This window comes from Linepithema humile, chromosome 2 (assembly GCF_040581485.1).
Source record: "Linepithema humile isolate Giens D197 chromosome 2, Lhum_UNIL_v1.0, whole genome shotgun sequence".
Taxonomy (NCBI): Eukaryota; Metazoa; Arthropoda; class Insecta; order Hymenoptera; family Formicidae; genus Linepithema; species Linepithema humile.
This window is the reverse complement of record NC_090129.1, coordinates 4,394,669-4,421,307: the sequence shown is the minus strand read 5'-3', so window position 1 is coordinate 4,421,307 and position 26,639 is coordinate 4,394,669. Positions and strand designations below refer to the sequence as shown.

The 26,639-nt window shown below is 40.9% G+C and overlaps 1 protein-coding gene across 5 annotated transcripts in view; it reads right to left on the bottom strand.

The window, feature by feature from the left end:
* The window catches only part of TfAP-2 (transcription factor AP-2), a 190,258-nt gene that overhangs the window by 122,029 nt on the left and 41,590 nt on the right, over positions 1-26,639 (bottom strand). The gene's annotated exons all lie outside the window — the stretch shown is intronic.

Below are 26,639 nucleotides of genomic sequence, written 5' to 3'. Positions count from 1 at the left end.
AGCTTACAAGAAAATTTCAGATCGACCTGGCGAAATTGGAAGGGAGGCCTTTTAACGAGATACGGTCATCGTTGCGGGCCGACGTGTGGTCATCTTTTTACGGTCATTTTTTCGACGCGCGTATTCCCTCCCACCCCCTTCCTCCGTTCTCTCTCTCTCTCTCTCCTTCACCCCGGACTAGCCGGGCGATTGTAATTACTTTTGCGATACTTCACCTCCGCGGCTTTTCAATTGCACGCCCGCTATTGCGCGGCAGCGCCGCAATTTTTTTCCCCGCGCTCGGCGCGTACGTACCCATTTGCAGACTTTGTTTGTAACGTATCGCATCTGTGTAATGCAGTTGGTATATTTTTACGAATGCACTATGCGCAATGGAAAATTGTTGTTCACGTTTAATGGGTCACAAAAAAATCCGCGTATTTTCTGCGAACATCGTATCGTGTTCCAAGAGTATATGACCGTACGCAAGTCGTTGACATGGAAAATGTTGCGCAATAGGATCACGAGTAATAAGCGTATTGTTGTTGTCAAGCGGAAGATTTGAAATTCAGAATCAATTTGTTTTTCACCGAGATAAACTGAAAATACAAAAATATTACCGCGCTTATAGATAATGTTCTTAACAAATTTTGTGTCAGCGTTGCGTTTAACTGAAAGTAGCGTTTAACAAAATTTAACACTAAGGAAAAACTGCCGTTTCAACTTGCCGTAACGCAGGAAAGTATTTTTGAGTTTTAAAAAACTAAATTCGTAAAGCGCAATGTGTTTTCATAATTCGTGTCATCAAAAGCGTCCGAATTTTTAATTATTTCTAAAGACAATATTGTCTTTGTCAAATTTAATACAGCAAATTGAAATGTCTCTTTTTAATCTTGTAGAAATGCTGTTTCTAAAACTTGTATCACAATGTAACATGTCTACTTTCCGCATACGCGTCTAGCATTTAACGGGGAGAATTTTAAAAGAATTCCGAGACCCACTTTTCCAAAGGATGCGCTGCTGCATTTCGCGCAATACATGTGGAAATTTTTCTGCAGGATTTCATGCTTACTTTATACGGCAAATAATACAAGCCGATCGCGGAGACGGAGATGCCAGTTTCGCTTTGGTGCTCGACGCGGTTGCGGAGGAGATGCGGCGCGCTAGATATAGCATATACATAGTCCCTGCACGCTCTCTTGCGAATTTAAACCGACGACGGTATATCTCAGGGCGTAACCAAAGAGGTAGGTAGGTTGGTAGGTAGGTATAAGGGATCTTATTGATCTGGTAGCCCGGGGCGTGTCATCCTGGGCTGTTGGCCGCAGGGAGGACCGCGGCTAACCCTAAAGCAAAGGGGGATCCCCGTGGCGCAGCGCATGCGCCCGCGAGACCGTTTTCTCTGCCCAGAGGGCTAACTTACACCAATCACCAGGAGCTAGAAACCCTTTTCGCCGAGGGGTCCTCTAAGAACTTCCCTCTTGGAAGGGGAGAAAAACTATATATTTGCCGCCTGTTTTCTCTCTTCCTCGCTCTATCTCTTACCCGCCCTCTCTCTCACTTAACTGTTCTACTCTTCGCTCCGTATCCGCCTCTGTCCAAATATCGCCCTCGTGAAATTTCCCGAATGAATCAGCGAGAAGCTCTTCCGCAAGAGCTTTTATTGTCTACGAGCGTCGTATATTGGCACGTTATGCGCTCTTTGTTGCGCATAATAATCTCCACATTGTTATTAAAATTGCAACATGCTCACTGAAAAAGGAGGGGAAAAAAACTAATTGTTTTAATTAATATATTAACAAAACGTAAGAAAATGCAATAAGAAACACAACGTAATCGCGATAGGACGGTATGCGGCGTGTTATTATCATCAGTAATAAGTATTACCGGATCGTCTTCCTCTCTTTCTTGGCGGAGTAATATCGAAATAATGAATTCCGATATAATATCAGTGCAAATAATGCTAACTACGTTGTGGCACAGTCAATTGGAACGTACGATTCGAAATGCGCACATCGCCTACGACGCTAAACCAGTTTCCTCGCGCGGTTTATGAAGATATCCCGCCCGTAACATCGTAATTACGGCTGTCAGAATAGTCGTAATTTTACCGAGTACATTCTTACATCCGCAGTCCGGAGGGGGAGGCTGCGTCGTATCGACGTGCAGAAGTGTTAAATGGCGCAAGTTTATTGTGAGGTAATCGATACCGACGAGAGTGCATACCAGGTGCAAGACTGCGCTTACGTACATAGAAAAAGATCGTCGACGGGAACGTATATCCTCTAAGTCCCGGGGTATTTATCATCGTGACAAGGTCCGTGAATGAGTTATTGCAAATTTACATTGCACATATTTATATGTATCTCTCTCTCTCTGCCGATGCGTAGAATTATTTCACGTCAACGCGATACTCGCTGGGCGTTATCGTACAGATACTCGCGAGAAGCATTATTTCGCGAACGTCAATTCATTATCGCGCGGCGCTTCCGCATTCGCAGATACAAACAAGCGAAATCCAGCTGGAGAATCGTTTTCTTTCGCAATAAACCGACGATTCCGAGAAGTTAATTAAAGAACTGCGTTCGGTGTACTTATTCAACATAAAGTCAATAGAAGGATGTTTACGGGACTTGACAAAAGTTCACGCTCTGCTATTCTTGAAACCGTTGCCTCAAATATTTGATTGTTACAAATCGCGTTACGTTAAATGATACTTTTCATTAAATTCGTCGAGATTTAACCCCGGCGGTGCACACTTGAATCGGTGCAACACGAAAATCAATTAACACGTCTCCGCGCAAGAGGAGTCTTGCGCGGAAATGCAGCTCGCGACGAACCGCGCGCGCTATCTTCATTCAAAGTCCCGAGTCGGCGAATCGGTTGAAAGACGACCCCTTGACTCACGAGCGCGGGCGCGTGCATGAGGGTTAACGTAGCGATAACGTTACGGGCCATTAAAAGGGACGTCTCCGCGAAGCGCGAGCGAACGGCATACGGGGGCGTGAGTTGCCGATATTTAACGAGCACGCTAACTATTGGTACTTATCCGCCGCGGTGTTTACACGCATCGCGTTATGGACTCTTCTTTCGAGAGCTGTTCCTTCTCGCTCCTCCGCCTCGGAGCGGGAATCGTCGGGCCCGCGGCGCGCGCGGCAGTCGTAAATCACCGTGGTAGTCCGGCGTTGCGCTTCCACCGGTCCTGCACGTACACAGGATGCGCCTATCGTAAGGTATCGACCGGAGACTGCTCCGAACGGAACAGCTCAAAACAAATCGACGGGAGGATTTTATCGCCGAGAGAATTTGCAGTGAAAGTAACTGCGCGGGTTGCATTAGTTCGAGCAAAGTAACTTTCGCTGATAATTATGTAACTTTTTCCAGCTGCAAAATTTGCTTATTTTTTTTTTTTTTTTTTTTTGTACAATCTGATGTGAAAAGAGTAATTTAAATGGACTGAAATAAATTTCCGATAGAATTTGTGTTGATTTTGAAACGAGAGAGGATGCGCGGCTCAATATTAATTTTTGTGAACTTCAAAGTGAACACTTTTAGTTGAAACAAAATACCGGAATTGCCTAACGATGTAAAAATATCAAAGTAAAAGTTTGAAGTTCGTGTATCATCGAATTCGCGCTTTGAAAAACGATTGTAACAATATCCGTAACTTATTTATGGCGCGCGTTGTTTGTGCTGTCTCGCAATACATGACTTTTAATCGATTCTTTCTGAAAGTGAGGTTTACTTTAAAGCAGAATTACTTGCTGTTAGGCAATCGACGAGTTTAAAGGGTTATCGTAAAGCCCTATGAAAATGTAGCACGTGTAATCGCATATTCAAATTTGATCGCCTCCGCTCTACATAATTATCTAAATATATATCAGCTACCCAATATTTATTTTCGCACGGATGCTTATTAAATTTAAGGTCGTTTATTACTAAATACACGATGATAGCACGGTACGCTAATACGAATTCCAATGCAAATCGCCCGCAAAGATCGTCCCGATCGAGTGACGCTGTGTAACTACCGAACCTAGTTTCGATGTAAACCTACTGAAATACGGTTTTGGCAAATATCGACTTCGATTCCGGCAGTTCAGTTGCCGTGTGTGCCGAACTCGGTTTCGGTAAATACACTGGGAGCAGTTAATCGAAAATTTCCGCTATCGATGTCTATTATGACATGCCTACGTTAACTTAGTCAAATTATACAAACGCAATTTATTGTGACAGAAAGTGAGTATACAAAAATGAAGGCTAAAATAGGATAACATTACATTTTCCAAATATAACTTTTCGCAGATATTTTTTTTTAAGTTAAAATTGAACGATATTAGAAACTTTAGATTCAAACATGATATTCAAAACACAAATATTGCGAATGAGATCGTATCTCAGTCAAGACATTTCCGCTTTACGTTTCAGTAGACATAAAAGCTTGTATTATGAAAAAGTATATATAAATATACAAAGAGGAGTAGCTCGACAAGTTAAAAACAAAATATTTTAATAGAGCGAGCAGACATTAAAAGATAGAGGTTGAGTAAATTTCCTTGAATGCTTCATCAAAAATATGTAGCAAATATGTCACTCGCAGAAATACGCGTGCAAGGAGAAACCCCTGGTCTTGCCAGCGGCGTTCTAAAATCTTTCCCTCTCTGTCTCTCCTCGGCGATCGTTATCTCGGTATCTCGATAAATCGAGCGCGGTTCATCGTTAGATACAAGTGTGAAGATAAGCGTCGAGAACCGTATCTAGTGCATGTGTATAGATTGCCGTGGTGAAAGAAAGCGGAAGATATTGTGGATAATTCGCGTGAAAGTACTTTGAGAAAAAGAGACGCGAATGATAGCGATGTTAATTAATAATAAAAGCTGTAAAGTGATAAATAGAAACAATATACATTATGCTTAAAAGATATTTTGTACAAAATATTTTATCAACATAACTGAATAAAAGTTTGTCGAGTTTTTTTAACGACTAGAACAGTCAACGTTACGAAGGAAAGTCAAGAAATTCGAATAAACCAGAGAGATCTCAATTTGCAATCCAGATTACGTGCCTTGTCACATTAATTTAACTTTTTACGCGAAGAAAATTAAGTTTGCGACTAAGTAATCGACAGTCGAGTCATTTCTGGAATTCAAAGCCCGTAAGCGAAAAAAGCAGTCGCGAGAGGAGCAGCGCCGCTCGTCGTAACATCCGACGCAATCTGGGCGTCGAATCTCCGCGGTCCAGCGGGGTAAGCACCGAGCCGCGGCGAAAAAGACGAGTCGCGATACCCGGTCTCGAAAATTCGCAACGGATCCCCGCAGACACCCTCATCAGGGGAGAGGAGAGGAAGGTGAAACGCGAGAGGAAGAGGAGCGCCGACGTTCATCGCGCTCTCTCTCCCTTCGGCACAATCCACTTCGTATATCCTCTAGTTGCTATAATGCACGTTGTTCGCGCACGTTGTTACTCTCGAAGAGAAGGAAGGAGAAGGCGAGAATAAACGAACGGAGGAGCGAGAAGGAGGCGGACGACGACGAAGATGACGTAGGGCGAAGGACTGCGAAAGCGTAGAAGGGGCGGTAGACCGCGTGCAAGGAGAAGGGGGGGGGGGGCGAGAAGGGGTTAGACGTCGGTGCATAATCGATGATCACAGTCATAATAAATGAAGTATGTCTTGGTAGGAGGTGGGTAGGGTGTAGGGTACCTGACGACGGCCCCGGGCGTACGGGCAGGAAGATCATCTTCTCCGGCTCCGTAATCCGAGGTGTGCGTCGCGTATCGCGTATCCGATCGGAATCTCCGGCGCTCCCCGGGACCGGACCGAAAGTAGCTAATCATAATAACGTGCCGGTACCCTAGTACCCAGGTGCGTGCACGCCCTGCTACGATTACCCGGCATTATAAATTTCAGTTGCCCTCGACGCGCATACACTGCTCGTCTGTCGCGCCGCGGCCGTTCCCCCCCCCCCTCCCCCCGCGCACTCCGCCGCTCTCCTGCGAAGACGCGAGGCGGTGCACGGCTTCCTCTCCGCCGCGCTCGCCGGTTTCAGCTTTTTTCGCTGTGACGGAAATGAGCTGTGCTCTGATCGGCCGAAGGAATGATAAAGTATTCAACGCCGTAAAAATAACAATGGCCTTTAAAACGATTACACACAGCCGAATTTTGTTAGCGTTTTTCGTGTTTGCTTTTTTCTGAAAGTTCAATAGACTTTTTTCATGCTTTTATCATTAATAGCGAGCTCGGTTGGATACAATAGTGCACATTGCTGCAGATTAAAATGTCATACACAATTTGATATGAAAATATACGCATAATACATAAGTAGCCTGGATTCGTGAAACACTTTGTCAGTATAATTTTTCAACTTGTTAAAATTATTTTCATGGAAGAATATAAGTTGAAATTTTCAAAATATTTTATACTATATAGTATATATGTTTTTACAATTAAATATACAAAAGGCTGTATCAATGCGCATTAGTGCGTGCAATCAAAACCTATAAAAGAAATAATGAAATTATCTTAGAGCAGTTTATGTACTCTACTAAAATTTATATGTTTCTACAATGACCTTATAGCTTTGCAAAACATGCAAAATCGGAAACGTGGATGTACCTATTCGTGTCTCGGTATTGCAACCATCTTCGGCTAAAAAAGCAGTTTTTACATACAATCGATATAAACTCGCATTCAAAAATGAAAATGCCTTATATTTTAGTTATAAGCGAATAGCGTGAAAAGAATGTTCATCTTGAAACGCAGGATAATTGTAAAACAATTTCATAAGATTATAAACAACGGGATAATTGTAAAGTGAAATAAACTTTTCAAAATCTTTTTAGATTGAAAATCCATTGACTATTTCGAATGGAAAGTAGATCGACTAATGAGACGATGGAAAAAGATTGTCAAAAAATTATTTTGATAAATAAATGAACATTGTCAAACAATTACTTTTTTCAATTTATTTCCCAGTGCCTGTGAATAAAAATCCGATAATTTTACAACACTCGCGCGATGATTTTACTTATCTTCCACGCAAAATAGTGCCTGACAGAATCTTGGACCAAAGTCGCAAATGAACCAAACGGGGACTTTGAACGAGAGGGGTTGAAGTACACGCGGAGTGTAGAAAGGAAAAAGGATAAAAGATATCCCCTCGCCGACACGAGACGACGACGAGGCATATGGACGAAGACAGGATGTAAGAGCGACTGAGCGGAAGGGAGAGTTAAGCGGAAAGAAAGGGAAGCGGAAAAAGCGTATACGAAGCGAGCGACATGGGGTTCGACGAGGGGAGGACGGTGGGACGGGGAGGGAGAATCGAGTCGGAGAGGCGCCGAAGTTGGAATTGATCGGAGGAGGAAGGATTGCAGGGACGAACGGCGGAGGGTCGCCCGCAGCGCAAGCGCCCCTCAGGCGACGTCACATTGATTCCTCCGGGAAGAGCTTACAAAATGGCCGCCGGCGTTCCATTCCTTCCTTGCTATTCGTACGGGGTAGGCTTCCGTCTATCTGGGTCTCTTTGTCTGCACGGTGGGTGGGAGAGGGCGGGGGGTGGGTATACGTATGCGCGAATACGGGGCGGCTGCCGTGGCGTCGGCGAGGCGGTGTGAGGAAATCGATGCACCTTGGAGGAACTACGAAGCTGCGGTTCTCTCTCCGTATAATCCCGCTAGCTCTGCGCTAGCCTAGAAGAGACGACAACCGGATGGCTGGCTGGCTTGCTGGCTGGTTGGTTGCCTGGCTGGTTGGCTGGATGGGTGAACGAAGGAGAGTTAGCAGCGCGGAAGGAATTGAATTATCAACCGAGGCGGAAGGTGCAACCTCTAAAGATAAACTGCCTGCCTAAAGTGAATCTTAATCTGATACTGACGATGTAACCGCTTATCGGATACTACCGGCAAATAAGGTTGCGGCGGCCTATCGTAGTTAGACGACACGGTAGAATGCGGCGCGGCTTTCTGCTCGTCGGATCAAACGATCGGGAACAACGCTGCCGATTGTGAATTATATTACGCAATGGCTGTCTGCGCGAGTTGCTCTTGAACAATTAAGCGCAATAACGCGATGTAACTACGCTGAATAATGCGCACAAAGCGAGATTTGTATTAGTCGTTGATTGCCGATGCGTAAGCTTGAAAATTTAACTAGCTACATGTGTAAAGGCTTAATTTTAATGTTTAATTTTTAATTTGCTTGTTGATATTTAACTCCATGTAAATTCGCACTCTCGTCGCACAGCGAGAAAATATAAATTTCAAAGTGGAAAGTTCGACAAGAAAATACTCGCAACAGGTATAACGTACGCTGTGCTCGTGAACGAAATCTAACGCTAATTTTCAATCATAAATCTGTCCTTTCTTTGCGTCTAAGGTTATTTTCAACCTCTGCGAATTCCATTCATCATTTTCAGTCGAAGGAAATAAAGATGCACTAAGCGCCGTTAAATTTGCATCAAGCACAAACTGACAAACGAGCTAAAGCGAAATCCGCTTCCTCGACGTGATCCAGCTTGCAAATTTCATCGATTATGACGCGCGTCTCTACAATGCCTCGAGAGCAGGTCTGATCACAGGCGTTCTCTACGCTCTCGCATCGCCCGTGGCCTCCACGCTTGCACGTACGCATATATACGTGTAAGGGTAAATGTGCGCGCGCCCAGGCTGAATCGTCGATCTCACAGCGCCATAAATATTAAGAAACGCTATAAACAAAGTTGCCGATTATAATAAGGCGAGCGATAATGTGCATCAGACGCATACACCTGACGCGAAGCGCCGTGGTCCCGTCGCGAAGTCACGGCCGGCATTATGCTTAAAGGCAGGATAATTGGGCTTAAATATTGCGGCGTCATGCTAGAGTGCGAGACAGGCAACGCGCATGCATTCGGTGATCTTCGCATTAGCAGAGAAGGTCCTTGTTTCATAGCCCGAACAGGTATGCTCTGTCTCTCTTTACGAGCGTTTGCAGCGAAAAAAATGAAAGCGAAACGCGTACACTGAGAAGTTAACACGCAAATTAATTTACAGATTTGTTAATTATAGACACTGCCAATTGTAATAATCCGACTAGCGATATATAATTGAGAGCAATTCCCCCACGGTGATTTAGAGTAAAGAATAAACTTATACTCATTCGTAAACGTTTCTCGAAATTGCAACGCGATTCTCCGACTGCGTGTAATGAGGCGGAGTATTAAAACATGTTTTTCATAAAATGGAAAAATGGAAAAACGACTTCCTCGCTTATTATCGTATCACGGCAAGCGAATTACTAGGTATCCACAATGATTGTCCAGTATTACAACGTCATGATCCACGCATACATCCGTAAAATACAGAATATCCTCGGTTATCATTTAATTCTATCTAATATTTTCAGCGCGTAGTTATTCGAAAAAAAATGTCTTTCTTTGACGCGTCTATCGTTCTTGAACAATCAATAAATGATAAAATATAAATGACGTCTCTCACAAGGTCTACGATAAACTTTGCGCGATTGAACAAAATATAATTATCTATTTAGAATTATATTTATATATCTAATTAATATTTTTAATCGAAACGCTCTCGATATTATCACGTGCATATTTATTTTCACATTTAATCGAAACAAATTTGCTTAATTTTTACCCATAATATTGACATTATGAATGTTCAGAATATAGCCATGTATAAAAATCATTTAACATTTCCAATTAACGGCCACGGACAAAAGACGATACTCTTTTAACCACCGCTCGTCAAACGCCAGCCGTTTGAACGCTTCCACGCGATCGCATGCGGTACGCGTCGTTACCAGCATGCCGCATGAACCCACCCTCAAGTGGGGACTCTCCGTCTGCGGTGACCATGAAATGACGCTTCAATATGCATGCGGTGCGCCGACGTTCTTTCGCCCTCCTTCCCTGCTGCCCACCGCGATGTCCCTCTTCCTCTCGCAGCTTTCCCCCGCGTTTCCCTCACGTCTCTCATTTTCCTCTCTATTTCTCTCTTTTTCTCCGCGTTCCCTCTTTCTCTTTCCCACTTCCCTCGACAGATACGCTCTCCAGTGGGGTGGCTGCTGCTAATGTCGGCTGGATCATTATCCACTCTCTCACCCCTCGTTCGAACCACCCTCGATCTCTCTTGCGTTCTCTCTCTCTCTCTCCCTCTCCCTCTCTCTCTCTCTCTCTCTCTCTCCTTCTCTCTCCATTTCCCCGTTCGCGCGGCTGCTCTCTCCGGCTACCCGGCAATCGTGATTTTCCGTACCCCGCACCGACGCCCAACGTAAACCGAGATCCGCCGCCGCATGAGAGCGGGCCAGATGTGACTACATTCCCGCTTTGTGTCCCGCGGGTTAGCGAAATTCCCTCACGAGCGAGCGAGAACGCTTGCCTGTCGCTGCCGATGGTATACCACGGTGCATTCCCCGTATGATTTTCCCTCTGTCTCCTGCTCTCTTGCCCTCCCATCTATACGGTGCATCTGCATTTCTGCCTCGTTTGCCAGTTCGCGTCTTTCATTGGCTATCCGCTTTGGAACGCTCCCGAAAATGATTCACGTCGTTTCACAAATAAATTATATATCGTGGAACTCAATCATGGCACATGTCTGCATGTAAATTGTAAATTCTGGTTTATGTGTTTAAAATAAATCTGTTATTATGTTTTATGTGTTGTGTCGCACAGAATTGACTCTCGATATAATCGGATTTAATCGAGGTTTTATCTTAGATTATAAATACTTGAAACTCGTAGATTTGTGACTAATAATTGATTTTTGTCATTTGTAATATAATTTTAATTCTTCTATTTTTAATCAACATTCTTTACCAAGCTAATAAATAAATAAATAAATAAATATATATATATATATAAAATGACTAAACTATAATGTCATTAATAAAAATATTTGTTTTAATTTAATACCAAGCTTTTTGTGCAAATCTTGGTTTCCTGTTTTACCATAACGATTTTTCTTTCTAAAGCAAACAATATTTCATAATATGTTGAAGAAAATATACGTAATTGTAATAGTAGATTATCATAAAGTTGTTATTACATATATCGTAAAGTATAAACGACGCCGTATATTAAATTCTGATATTGTTACGTGGTAATATATGCATTGTTATCACAATGTATCGCATAACGAACGACGTTATTATATTACAAAGTTGTTGCACGCGCACACAAATACTCATAGTCCCATTTGCGAATCTAAAATTAATATCGGCGTCAGCGCGATAAACATCGAGCGCGGGCCAGATTTTCGTACCTTTGACTCTACTGATCATCGGACTGCTTAATCATTGGCATACGTGCCCGCGATATAATATCTAATAAAGCAGAAATGATTAAACAAAGGAACAGTACACACTCTCGTTCCCTGAGGCTGCATATACACATTGGAGTTCGGTACGCAGCTGACACGGCTATTGCAATTTCAAAGCAATAATAATACAGTTCGTAAACACAGGCAATTACTAAATTCGGAGGATTATGTTTAGAACATTAATTTGGTGTTCAGAAGATTATCATCGAACTAATATCCTTTACGTGTTCTAGCACCGTAAATTTTGCCAGTAGAATTGTAACGTTAGTAAACTTTGAGTGCCCGTGTGCGCATGTTTGCATGCAAAAGTGTTAAATGTAATGTAACATAATTAATTGTACACATCATACATAATCAATGCGGTATATGTATATACATACATTATAAATTCATATTCTTGAATTAGAATTTTGTATCTTTCAGTTCATTATGATATCTGAATATTGATGATAGCAGTATATAAAATACAGTTTTCGTTACATTATTAGATATATAATTATTAGATATATGCATAACATTATTATATAGATATATAATTATAAATTCAAAACAACTGTTTATTAATTATTCACTTAATAGTAATTTTATGTTTATAATTATTTTTTCAATCATTAATTTTAGATAACTTTTTACAAAATAAAAATTAATAGCATATTCAAAAATTCATGTTTTATTGGATATCTAAAAAAATGTATATAACAATATTATTTTTATTGAACAAAATTATTAAATTATTGAATTTACAATATTTCTTTAATTAATTATATGATTGATGCCTATAACTTAAGCTCTTATCAAAACTTCTGAACACGACAATTTTAATGTTCTAAATAATTCCTCTTTACGGATCATGCAAATGGCTATTGGCAACATGATTGCGCAAATTGCACGTATATGTACAGCCACGTGCCGAAAGGCCCGTCTCGCGCTTACTTCCGCTGCGGTCGTCGAAATCCGGCGTGTTAGCGCCGTAGCCGCAAGATTGATGTGCCTGGTGTCAGAAACGTAATTGAATGAGTGGCTGGTACCTGTGGTCGGTGCCCGTAGCTAACGCCGCCGCTGTCCTCGGCTCTTAATTCCGCCGCTCGCGGGTACGCGCGCAGGGGGTTCAGGACCCTAAACCTGTGATCAATTAACGGCGAACACCTGGGACGCCTGGTCCGCACGTCAAGCCTCGGAATTGGTCCGCAGAGTTCCTTCATCGATTCGAGAACCCTCCCATCCCGAACTCGTTACGCGTTTCTGCTGATTCGAGCAACGCTGTCACACGCCGATAAAGTGAACTTCCGAAGATCCTATTCCGCAGATTCGTATATCCTTAGTTTCACAAAATTCTTATTTCATATCTCGATTCTATAAATTGCCGTTTCTATGAATTAATTTTTAATTTCTTAGAGCAGCTGCCGCATTTATTATCTACTAATTCTTCGATTAATTTTTGAAGTAGATCTTGTCTCTTTTAAAATAAATATATTTCATATGTCAGCTAGTTAAATAAGAATTCGGCAGATATTCAGAATATTCTATGTATCATATGAATTCTACAGCGTCAAGCGGAGAATTTGAAATCAATTGTGGATACAGTTTACACGAAATTATGCCATTTAACACACTGAAAGCGTTAATTCTGATTACATTTAACGATGAATTGCGACATTATAAATTGAGTCAAAATGTATTAACAGAATTTAGAAGCTTCTTCAATTACATTTCTACAACGTTTAGAAATTGTATTTTGTGTCAAAAATATATTTAAAGCTTTAAAACTTTAAGAAACTATATTTCAGAACATCATCGAATTAAGTTAGATGAAAAAATATTTTTTATTTAAAAGATTAATGTACGATCGAGATACGGAAATAATTTAGAAGTAGTTTTTTTTTAGATTTAGTATATGTCAAAAACAAAACTACTGAGAAAAAGTTTTTTGCAAATTTTTGAAAGATCGATAATATTGATCCAATCGTTATATTATGAAAGAGCTTTCATGCGTGGAAGCTCGCCGAAAGCGCAATGGAAAAAACCGCGGCTCTTGGATTGATTTTTTCACGAAACGACATCCTTCGGCTCGTGTTCGTTAGAGCAAATGTAACCAGTCGCGCGCAATGTCCTATTTCTCTTCTAATTCCACAAGCTTGTGAGGCTATTTTAACTACTACGCTAGGCGGTAATTTTTCTTTGATCCGGAAACGTTTAAATAAAAGATCACAGTAAGCGAGAGAGTTCTTTGCCGTCTTCTTACGGAACGTCGGCAATGCATCGCTTCCCGTCTCTCTCGAGCAATCCTCTTTTATGCGCTACCTGACCTACAATCTTAACGTGATGCTATTTTTAGACGGCTTTAAAAACTTCATCGTGCGAATATCTTGAAGAATACACTGTGCACACCGTTTGTGTCACACTCTATATCTCACTTTTTTGCAAACAGTCCGCTTTTGCGATAAAGCGATTGGAGTTACGGAGAGCCCGTTCTCTCGTAATACCTTCGATCGTCATCAATCAGTTCAAGTAATTGATTCCATTTACGTTACAGTTACTATTAGCGCCAAAGCAATTATCGTCGCGTTTGTTTAGCAAACACGTAATTGTATGCCCCGCCTAAGCATTATCGTTCACACATTTGCAGTTCGTCCAACACAGAATTCAGTCAGATATTATGAATAAAGTATTTCCCGTTTAAACTAGGATGTTGTTCCTCTGATTTTTGTCGAAATTCTCAGATCCCTATTGACGAGTTTTGACGATTATCTCTTATTAACGATAATTTTCTCATTTGCGTAATGTTGGAAATATTACTCGATAATATAGACTCTGAGGTCAAGTATGGATATTTATGTTATGCCGCGCGTACTTTAACTCTCGAGGAAGTTAAAGGGATACGTAGTGTGGGAATCTCACGTACGCCACGATGGAATGTATGGAATGGAGGGCACGAGTGGGCTAACCACCCATTAAAGGGAGTCCTCTAATCTCTAATTATTTAATAAAAATATGTTTACGACGTGGCGCATGTACGCCCCCTTCGAGCTCTTTTGCACTTTTTGCTTGTTTCAAGGAATGCATAGTGGGGGTCGGGTCTTCAAAGGGTCGGAGGTCGATCTAACGAGCCGACGAAGATACGAAGGGCCCCGAAAAGAAAAAAAGTCATGCACGAAGTGCATACCAAGTGCCAAATTTAGGATATTTGATCGAATGAAGACCACGAACACATATCAATATTCATATTTGTAAAAAAAATATTTCGATCACTTAACACGATTGTTAATCTTTTCACTATAAAAAAAATAATTTAGAGTGACAGATTAGTAATACAATTCAATATTAAATTCTCTTATTCTTTCAAAATATTAAATAAAATTATTCATAAAATTTAATTGAATTTGTTATTATAAATATTCCGAGACAATCTTGTTGAATCGTGGTTTTTTTTATCTATTTAATAATCTTTTATATTTAATAATCTCAGCTGTGTGACATCCTGTGTAGATTATCCGGAATAATGGATATTTGCGCTGCTTTACTTTTGATCTATATATTTTTTTTAGAATAAATAAATGAGGAAAATACGCGAAACATTTGCTCCATCACGGATCGCCGCGTAGCTGAATTGAGTGCCTAGTGCTCTTCTGTTCAAACACACCGAGGTGCCGTGTGTACACTGGTTTCGTCCACATACAACGCATCTCTTCCTATACGTACATACACACACACATAGATATCCTCCACAATCGCGAAGGGGTCTAATATCGTACTCGGCTTTGTCGCGCTTGTTTACTTTGGCCCATTCTTGTCGGTATCGATCTTGTCCGCGCAATTCGGCGGAAGATCGGGGACAAGGAAGTATAAAGAAAGAACGAGACTGGATTTTCCACGACGCCGTTTCCATCTTTCGATCGGGTATTCGCCTTCAGAAAACGAGATTCGGAAAAACATTATTGATACTGGATTGCAGATCGATGTTTCGTCGCGAATACACCGCGTTCAAATATATTTAACGCAACGCATATAACAAGTGCGGTAAATGCAAGAAAAATTGTTGCATGTGGCAGACTTGGAAATCATCGCAGGTAAAACTGAGCTTATACGAGCACAATGCAACTCCTTCGCTTGCTGTATATACGATCGAGACGAAAAGAAAAGCTGATCCCCGGCGCGAATCGAAACAGCAGACACGATCTCGCTAGCAAGTTTTCCTAGAAATCTCCTCATCTTCTCGCACACAATGTTTCACCGCCGGCCGTGAAACTCTCCCACAAGGATATAGTAGATTCCGAGAGAATCGCGTCTTCGAAAGCGGGCGAGGGAGGCACAGAGAGAGAGAGGGGAACGGTTGCCTAGCCGAAACAGCCGAAAACTGTGGTTATGCTCTTCAAGAGCCACTAAAAGGGCGCCTACCTGCCAGAACCATTGATTACCGAAACGCTTCCCACACAGTCTCGCGCAGTCGGAACAAGTCAAACTCAGTTAAAAAGCGCTAACGGAGTTCACGAGGCACGGTAAGTATATCCTTGCGCCACTTAGAGACCACTGTAATTTCCATTAAGGATTTCGGCGTGTACTCGCCACGAAGGGCTAGTCTGGCCCGCGATTTCTCTACGCCCCGAAATGCCATTACGCGGAACCGCGGATTCGCAATACAAATTGGAAGTTCTCCCATGCCGCTCAGGAAACCGAGTTGCAGAGAAAAAATTTCTTAAGTGTGGATAATTGGACGAAATATTTCTACTAATATTCATGCGTGTAGTCGTAAATTAAGAGCTTGCAACATCGCAAGGAGTAGGCGGCGTTTGTTTTTAGTCCATTAAAAAGTTGTGTGCACGCGATCTTGTAAGACTCAATTGTTCTTAACACATGTAATCAAATAGTCGGCTAAATAGTTGCCTAAAAGGTGCACGTAAGCGCTAGTTTTAACAAAAAGGGAACTGCGAGATTTAAGATAATTTCACAAACAATTGATCAAGTATTTTTAATGTATTATTGCGTACTTTTTACGATATCTATTTATAATTTAATTTTTTCGTATTTTTCCTTAATTATACTTGTCATAAACGAATAAGAAATAATTCTTTGTGTCAATAGTAATTGATTATGCACGTAGTAAGAACTGGTAAGAGTGGCATTTATCTAGAAGCGTCATCATTAGAAGAATGATTATCCCATATTTGTGGCTACAGGATGGGAAACTCGTTGCTTGAAACCGCGATTCCGTATAAGATAACGTAAAGGACGACCGGAGGTGCTTTACGAAGGTGACGTAAATAAGAAATTACAGCGATATGTATCTGAAAAATCACGACGAAGGATTAATATAGACGATTAGTCTCACTTAAGTCATCCTTATCCTTCTTATTTTCCTAAGATTCTATAAAATTCAATTGTACAATAAGTCACTCGTTTCTTAAATTACATAATTAGTGAAAAAGTATTTTTGTGCTTTCATATTATAGGTTTATTTATTGGATATTGACCGTGCTATCATTATCTCAGTATTTTATCAATATTAGATTTAAATTCCTGCATCCTACACCATTGTAGTGTTTCTATACCAGTATAGTATTAAAGCCCTATTGTATTAAAGCGATCTCGAATGACACGGGTCGATCGTTTTTCATAAAGATGATCAGCAATATTATTTACCTGCTATTCAACATCGCTCATCATAATATTCTGTCTATTTAGGATTCTATTTAAGATGTCAAAGATCGAAAAGCTGCCACTTTTATCACAAATAAATTCAGCTTAAATTTTGAATCAAATACATTTTAATTATTAACATTATGAAAAACTGCAATAAGTATGTTACGGAATAATAATTGAGTGTTGGAGCTAAGTTTCGTAGAAAAAATAAAGTTGAGAAAGAGTTTCTCGAGAAGCTTTCTCCTATGCGGAAATTTTTGTACAAAAATACAGGGATTCAAAACTGTCTACGTGGGAGGCGGATCTGTACGCGCGCAACCCCATGCCATTTCCTCGATCGGCGAAGAGTGGTGATTCGCGGAAACCGCAAACGCCGCCGCGAAATTTCTCATGAGTCAGATTACCGGTGTGTTTCTTTCGTTTCGAGGTCTCCTCTCTCCTTTCTGTCCTTCGGTCCCGGCGGAGTAGACGAATACGTCCGGACTAAAAGGGGGATCCCTTGGCTAGAGAAGAAGGAGGCGCCAGGGCGTTCTGGCGGGGTCAAGTAACCTTTTCATTAGCTTAACCCCGTGCAGGCCGCATCAACCGCGGCCTATAAAGTCCTAAAACATTGACGCGAGCACCGGCGATCCCCTACGGGACTTGGCCAGCGCAGCCACGGACAAGTATATAATTACCAGCGTGCCGCGGATAAGCCTAATAATTTGGTGGCGCCACGGAACACTCGGGCGTTTGGAGACACGCGAACGGTAATTATCACCTAGACCAGATGGAGGGGTCTCGTTTCGGTCTCTCGTTCTTCATCGCGTCTCATCTCCACCCACGCGTCGGCCGGCGATTAAAGCCGCCCCGGATTATTAACGCCGCGCAAACAGCCCGATCATCCGTATCTGTGTATTAGACATTTTGAAAGTTATACTCGCCAATATTTATCAGATTACTGAGCGAAAATCTATGAGGAATATCAACAAAATTTAGAAATTCGATCAAATTTGTTTTCTAGTATAATGTTTCGAACGCGAATACAATTGCGAACGTTTAAATATCTCCTCCGCCATTCTTTTTACGTAAATGTTACATAAATAATAATATTAATTTTAAATAATAATATTAATTAATTTTTATGTTAACATGTTTGTCTATTTATTTGCTACATAGTGCAATATATGCGACCTGTTTCGCTTCTCTGACATCAAACAGTTATTTCGCGCTCAAGGCTTCGTTAGTCAATATTATTATTACAGTGGCTTGTCTACATCGACCTGAACCCATTTCAGATCCTATCGTAGATAACTCGTGTGACTGCTTAACGTGTGCGCACTTAAGTGCTTGGAGACACGCGAAAGATAATTATCTCGTACATCAGACAAACGAGCTTTGCATGCATTTTTCTCGTGCGATGATATGTCACTTTCATATGCCGCTCATCTTGTTTTTTATATTTTTTATATTTAATATAATTTACTTCGTGCGATAATGACGAGACTAATCTAATAATCACCGGAAGATTATTTTCTAAGCGCAAGCAATCAGAATTTAATTGATATACTAAGCTTCGTGAAACTTCCATGTAATGCCAATCGATTATTAAAAAAAAATCTTTTTCAGAGAACTGTAACAAGTGCGCTGTTATTAATAAGTGAATGCTGCAGGTTTTTGCCGCGTTTGCATTGCGCTTTTTACAAAATGTAACTTCGACTAATTATATACAGAAATCGACCGGTAATTTTACAATCCTTGGAGCAAACTTCAAAGAGTATATTGCCTGACTTAATTTATAATGCGTTAATAATGTGACGATGCGATAATAACCACCTTTGACACAAGAATACCTCTCTGTTAAAGAACACTGTACACGGCTCGTGCGTCTGTACATAATCGTTAGTAGTGCGTGCAAATTCACCTAGTAATGATCCGGTGCTTGGTCACAATAAGAAGTTTGCCTTGGCCACAGGCGCGACGTTTAAAAAGCAATGACGCTGCCATTTCCATCACTGGTAAACATGTTCACCTTTTCGCGTTTCGAGATTAATTACGAAATCTATTCGTCGCGAGCGAACGCGAGAGGAACTCGGATGCCCGATACAACACTTTCGCATAAATTGCCGCTCAACTTCGGGTTTGAGCTCGTGTCTACCGTTTTAACGTCGACAAATGCACGTTGCGCTTATATTTAATTTTCATGCAGGATTTACAATGTAAACGCTTTTGTCGTTCACACCATTCTATACATGCACCGGAAGACGTATCCAAGCGTCGAACGTAAAACAGAGAATCACAGGGTATGTCGCATCAGTAACAAAGAACTATTATTAGCGGGACCACAGGGGCAACACCTTTGCAACTAACAATCGTTATTAAGTGTATCCGTTTGTGCAACATGGCCGTAAGTAGACAAGCTAGCAGCAGATAGACAAACAGCAGACAGACAAGCCCTTGGCCCGAGGCGACGCGACGTGGAGCTGACTATCTACCAGATCCAATTGCTCTCTGCCATTTGTACGCGCAGAAATTCGCATTGAAATTCGATTTACGTAGCGTGCGCTGCGTTAAAATATCTTGACCGATTCTACTTTCAAAAATCATTACGTCCTTCCTTGAGAATCAAGAATGCCGAAGGAGTAGCGCGGAGTGAGAGTGCATTTTAAGAAAATTTTGTTTTCTTTTTCTGCAGAATTAGATATAATTTTTTTTCTCTATGTGCGTGTTACACAGCCAGAGATATACACGTTCAAAATTTAAATTTTTTAACAACAATTTAATAAAATTTGTTAACAGTATATTCCTAAAATTTGTTAAAAATTGAGGTACAGCAGAAATATTGGAAAACCATAAAAATCAAATTTTTCTGCACGATGAGTCAGAATTTTCAGCTTTGCTCAGCGCGCTTCTAGAGACACAAATTATATCTAGTGCAAAAAATTCTTCGTCGAAGCTTCAATTTTCGATGCGCGAAATCCGTATCGTCAGTCGCAAATTAAACGTCGCTTGATTTTCTTGAAATGGAGCGACAGCGCGCGCGCATACGTGAAGCACTTAACTGCTCCCACATGTACGTACGTATCCGCGCAAATTGCCAGATCCTGTATCGGCGAGCCCTAAGGACATGCACGCTCTTCGTTCTAGCGAGAGTAGCGGCAAAGGACGAAGCCGTGTGGATAGACGGTCGGACGAACGGACGGACGGACGGACGGACGGACGGACGGACGGGCGGGCGGACGGACGGACGAACGGACGGACGGATGGATGGACGGAGGTACAGAATGCGCGTGCGTGGGCGGTGCTACGTCTTACACGTGTTTCCACGTAGAACGCCAAGGTTGGAGAACGAGTGGCAGTTGGCTAAGGATAAACCATTGAAAGGATAAACCTGCTGTGAACGTCGCTCGAAGCCGAAAAGCCCGACAATCGCGGAAAAGCGCCGATATGTCGGCAATCTTTTTACGGAAAATTGTATTATGTTATAAATATAGTTTCAAAACGAGATATAATTAAAATATGAAATTGTGCGAAAGAACGAATTATCGTGCATACAAAATGCATGCTGTAGTGATGTGACTGAAAAATACGAGTCGCAATCAATTGCAAAAGTTAATTTCCAGAGGTTTTGATGATTATTGCGGCCTCGATAGAATCAAGGGCAAAGAAAGATGTGAAAGTATTATCCATTTAATGCTGGCGGGTGAAAATGTAGAAGCGAACGTTTAAATCCAAACTTTGGAATGAAGGGTTTCGGTATCTCTTAGCCGCGCGAAGCTGCCTTTTCCCCAAAAACTTTCCGCACTTTTGCCCAAGTGATTTACCGTCACCGATGATTTATACGCCACTCAAGCCGGAGCGGAGGTAAAGCAAAACGAAGTAATGCCCAACAAAAGGCCAAAGTGGAAGATTAGAGGCGATTATCGTGGATCAGGTGCGCGCATATTCGACCGTAACTCAGCCAGTCTGACGCGTGGGTGGCTTACGTGTGGCCAGTTGATGAAACAAGACTTACATTTCCTCGAGTAAATTCCGGTTTTAATTCTGTTAAAAATTAAGTAGATCGTCCGCTCGCCCATGCAAATAATCGTTTGAAAATTTTGCCCGCAAAAGGAAAAATATTTTATCAACTTGTTATTATCTTGCTATTTAATTTCTTTTTTGTCTAAGGAATAATATATTCAAAAATAATCAACTTGGTAAACTTAAGTATAGTGTAAAATACTAATAAAATATTTCTATGAAAGTTATATATATAACAAAAATTAGATAGACATTTAAGATAAGCACTTAATGTTATGTCACATATTTTTCTTACATAACAGTTTTGTAATATTATGTTACTTTACTATACGCATAGAGAGCATAGGCATTAATAGAAAATTCATGTGGTCTTGTTTCAAAACCTCTATTCGATCAAACTATAAATTTGCTATAATCGATAACCTCTAGATATCCGCCCCCTAATTGGGGTTCCCGAAGGACGACTGTAAAACACCTGACCATTTATAGACTTATGGTTGTCAGTTTGAAAATCTAGAATCGATCAATTGTACACACATTATATCTGAGATTTTGAGAGTCGTGTAAAGTCAGATATTAAGTGTGCGATCCTAATTAATAGTAACGTCGGCGGCACAAACACGGAATTATAAGCGGCGGATCTGTGTGCCAGATTTCAACGTGATCACAGTTTTAGAGATTTGTTTAATTTCAGGCATTTTGAACAAAATGCAAAAGGTCGTGGGAATACACGATGCTTTTGTACAATTAAAGAAATTTTTACGTACGTAACTTTTATCAAATTTCAAACATATATTAAATAGACAAGCTGGACAAAATTATATTATATAATTTTTGTAACAATTATGATCGACACTATCAAATGTTTAATAGAAAAATATTTATACGCAAGTAAAACTAATGTTCACTAAATATATATTTATAGTAAATAATTTACAGAATTTATCGATCAAAAGATACAAGAAAGAATCTATCAGTACATAATAATTTAAGCAAACGATTTTATTCTTATCACGTCTCTTAAATTTCTTTTTTTGTCGAATTATGACGAATAAACATTCTTTATACAGATTTCACATTGAAAATTGGATGAAGAGGAGTTTATTGGTGAGTGGGGTTCAAGGAACGTCAGTTCGGAACAATTAGGACCCATTAAAGTTCATATAACCGTGCGAGTTACATGGCCTCTCAATGATTCCACGCTCGACGAGCCGATATAAAACAGCGACCGGATTAGAATTGGCAGCGACCGCGAGAATACGAAATGACCCTAGCCGAAAGTTCGTACAGGTATCGTCCGTGGTGAATCCGAATACTCCGCAGGGTCGATGTGGGGACTGTATCATTTGGCAGATTAGCATAATGACCGGGGGATTTATATTGCGCGTCTTCGCGAAAAAGGCGCGTTGGTAGCAAATGCACCGAATGAAATAATGAATAGCATAGTTTCTGGTATTTCGATGATTATACGCATCGCAACAGGCAAATTATAGATTTGCGGTTTCGACTGTGCTCCACCGCTGTTAGACCAGTCTCGTCCTATCAAATCGAGGAGGAGTAGGAAGAAGCGTACGTAGCGGAAGAAAAAAATGCGTAATAGATAGGAATACAGCGCTTAGGAACGGCGGAAAACTGTGTTTATCACGGAATGCAAGAAGCAAAAAGTTTATTTAAAATTAAGCTACACGTATGGTAAAAAATACCTTATTAAGCTGTGATGCGTAAAGAAAAATAATAAAATTAGAAAATAAGAATCACGTAATCTAATATTCATAATTATATCATAACGCAAATTTAAAGAAACAAAATGAAAAACAAGTGTATAAGAAATTGAATAAGTTGAAGAATATTTCAAATAATATGATGAATAATTTTCAGAAAAGTATTTTGAAAAAATAAAAAAACTCAAAAAAAGATGATATATTCGATGTAAAAGAAATGTCATATGCGACAGAATAACAGAAATAAAGAAAAACTGTTGTTTTTGATTTCATAAAATATGCTTGTAAAAAACAAGAAGGCGGAAATCGACTTAGATAAAAGCGAGAAAATGGATAAACTCTATGCACTGTAGAAACTCTACGCACCAAGGATTTAAAGTATGCGAGTGACAGAGACATTCGCGTGCATAAAAAAAGATAGAAAAGAATGGAAAAAAAACAAGGAAAAAAAAAATAAAATAAAATATCACAAGAGGAAGAGATGTGAAGTCGGAAGTTTTTTACCACTTCGTGAGATGAATAAGAAAATCACCACCGAGGAAGAACAAAAAGGCTATGAAAAAGATTATATGTCGATATATATAAGTTGTTGGGTATCAAAGCGCCTTAATTGTTGATTATATTTCCTGTAAATTTCTTTCATCTATTTATATCACTTCTCTTATCTGTAACACAAAATACTACTTGATGAGTTTCTCTCGTTTTCGTATAATCGAGAAAGCTTATAGTGGTGCGAAGAGCAAAATTAGAGCTAGAATCGTTGGAATCGTTGCAGTTAGCGTGACGAGAACTATCTGTGGACAAAAACTTTTTGAAATCGTGTGGTCAGTGAAAAGGAACCAAAGAGGAGAGAGAGAGAGAGAGAAAAAAAAGAAGAGTATAGTGTGGGCCATACCGCCGAAATGAGAGATGAAATGACAAAACAAGGCAGGGATACAGAAATACCCGGTATTAAGCATGAATCCCAGAAAGATGAGTGTTTATGGCTCTTACGTCGTAATTATTATCGAATAAAGAGTCGTTTATGAGAGCTGCTTGCAAATGACACACGATCTTTATAACCGGTAATTCTAGACTCGTCTTCTAGACTCGGACATGGTTTGCTCCGTGAGATTCACGCTCGGTTCGCACCGTGTTCGCCAATAAAATAATTTCTCGCGTTTCATCCCTTCTCCACGCGGTTTATGTCGCATTATTTCAATAATAAATCAATAATAAAATTGCATTAAATTATTATAATTTATGAATTTTTCATAAATTATTAAATTATTATCTATTATTTCGAAAGATTCGTTCAATATGTTTCCGTAAACTAAGAATATATAAAATACATAAAAACAGAATAATTTTGTATCATGTTAATTATATAAAAATCAATGTAAATGCAAAGTATTACGCTGTAATTGATACAGTCATTCTCCTACACAATACCTAGTTATTTATTATTTCGCACAACAGTAAGCGGAGCGTGTATTAACATTTAGCGCGAATTAACGAGCGTAACAATAAATACGTTTTTGTAATGCGATTATTATGCATTCGAACGCGCGCGGTGATAAGTTCCACGAAAAATTCATGATTTCATCTCGCAGAGCGAGAATTCCGTCTTGGATGTCTCATTGTTAGTGTCAGCTTGACGGCAGAAGATGAAGGTGGACCATTAGGAAATTATCGACAAAACGAAATTGGAAAATTATAGGCGCGACCGGGGTAGAGGGTGGGAAATTATTTCCTCTCGAACAACGTCTGGGGTATTTTGTAATAGTTCCGAAGCTTCGAACGATACAGCACGGTGCCAGTGCCGTGACTAACTCTTGGGAACAGGTGGGTTCGTCTAGGCCAATTATACGCCGGACTATTATTAAATCTGAGCAACGAAAACGCGATGCCTGTCCTCTCGTGTTCGATACCGCTATCGAGTTTTTTTCCGCAACACTTCGTTCCGCTATTGATAATCAAGCTGTGTAATGTAATACAAACGATATAGTTACATATTAATCGATTTTAAATTGTATTAACACTGGTAAGTAATGAATTTATAATAAAAATTATGAAAGTTTAAATATTAAATTTCCAGTATTTAAATCTGAGTCTCTAAATTCAATAAAAATCAAGCTTTTAATATATGCATATACATTATTCCGTAAATTACTGTAGTATAGTTTTTATATTTGTTGCTGATTTTATGCAACACTTGAATTTTAAAGTTTCAAGACCCACGTAACGTCTTAACGAGTACTTTAAATGACGATTCAATTCGCAAAAGATGGCAAGCAACCGTTTTCTCCTCGAATGAAATGAAAAGTTTTTGCTAGAGTGATTGAAAATTGCTTATTGTTCCACTTGATGGCAAACGAAAACTATAGCCTTCGCTTGGTTCACCATGATCGAGTTATGCCAGTAATACACTTGATTACCTTGACGTCCATTTCTGCTGAGTTCACCATTCATTAGTCATTTTTTAGAGATTTTAAAGTAACGCAAGTAAAAACGAAATAATATGTTTGTACGCGCTGCTGTTAGCAGAAACTAGAATCGTGATGTTTTGTATAATAATATTATAGATCTGCATTGCTTTTTTTTCATTAATACGATAAAAGAGAACGTAGTTTATTAAATACCAGGAATACTGAATAATAAGCAATAAATCAATAGAACTGTTCAAAACAAATTAACAAATTAAAAGCCTTAAAACATCTGCTATCAATGTTTCGCACAATAATAGCTGGATATGTAGATAAATTTGCGTACTACTCTTCCACAGCTATCATCATATAATATTACATTTATTTTCGCGTGAAATAGACCATTTTACTACGCATGAAAAATATCACGAATAAATCTAATATAAAATATAGTGTTACGAAGAGATTTATTAGTAAAAAAATTGACGTAATTTGCAAAATGCGGAAACACAAAGTCATAATATGCATATCTCACCAAAATAAGAAATCATTATTTTTGCACGCAAAGTCGAAAAAACATCGCTACAATCGTACAAAACGATACAAGTGTTCTTGAACGCGGGAATCCGGGAATCTCCGGCATCTCCCCCGTCTTACATTGTCATCCACGAATACAAAAGTCGGTGTTTCATTCGCGATCCGATACGGACTTGTGCGGGCGGCGGGGCCCGAGGAAACCGCGGCATCAAGTAGGGGGAGATGCCGGTATGAGCAGAGGAACCGACGGACCGACCGACCGAGCGCCAGCTCGACGAAGTGGGGCCGGAGGGGGTGGTGTGTAAGAGGGGCCTGACACGCGATGCCTGCCCCGGGGAAGCAATCACGCGACGGGCGGCGGGGGCGGCCCACGAGAGGGGGACCACGTTGGCTCTTCCACCCTGACCGCCACCTCGCCCGCATCGCCGTGATCGCCCCCTTCCCGCGCAACGGCCCCCCCCCCTCCCCCCCGCTCGTCGCCCTCTCGTTCCCCCCCGTTCAAACGTGCACCGAAGTCCCCCTCCGGTGGCGTCGAGCCGCCTCGACGACTCAACCTGCCAGCCAGCGCCTCCAACCCCACCCTATCGGGGCCCCCCTCTTTCCCCCTCCCTCTGCCTCCACCATCTCGATAGGCAGCATCTCTCCCTCGTCCCCTTCTGTTGCGCGCCGCGGAAAGTACGGAGAGGAAAAAAAATAATCCCCCTGCTTGGCCTCTCCCTCGGTGTCTTTCTTTCTCTCTCGTAACCGACGCCGCCGCCGCCGCTGCCGCCGACGCGGCCGAGAGCAACCCTCGGTCCACCCTGCCTCATCCCTCGCCCTGCCGCTGGTGGGTTACTCAGGGCCCCGGTACGCGCACCGCTACGGGGCACTGTGATTACGCCGCGTAGAGGCACGAACGACCACCACCGACAAAACGAGACGCGAGCACGGTACGGCGTGGCGCGTCTGGGCGCCCGCGCGCGCGTTCCTTCGTTCGTTCGCGTAATGAGCATCGGTCTAAGAGCCTGTGGTTGGGGGAAGGGGGGGGGGGAGGGGGCGTATT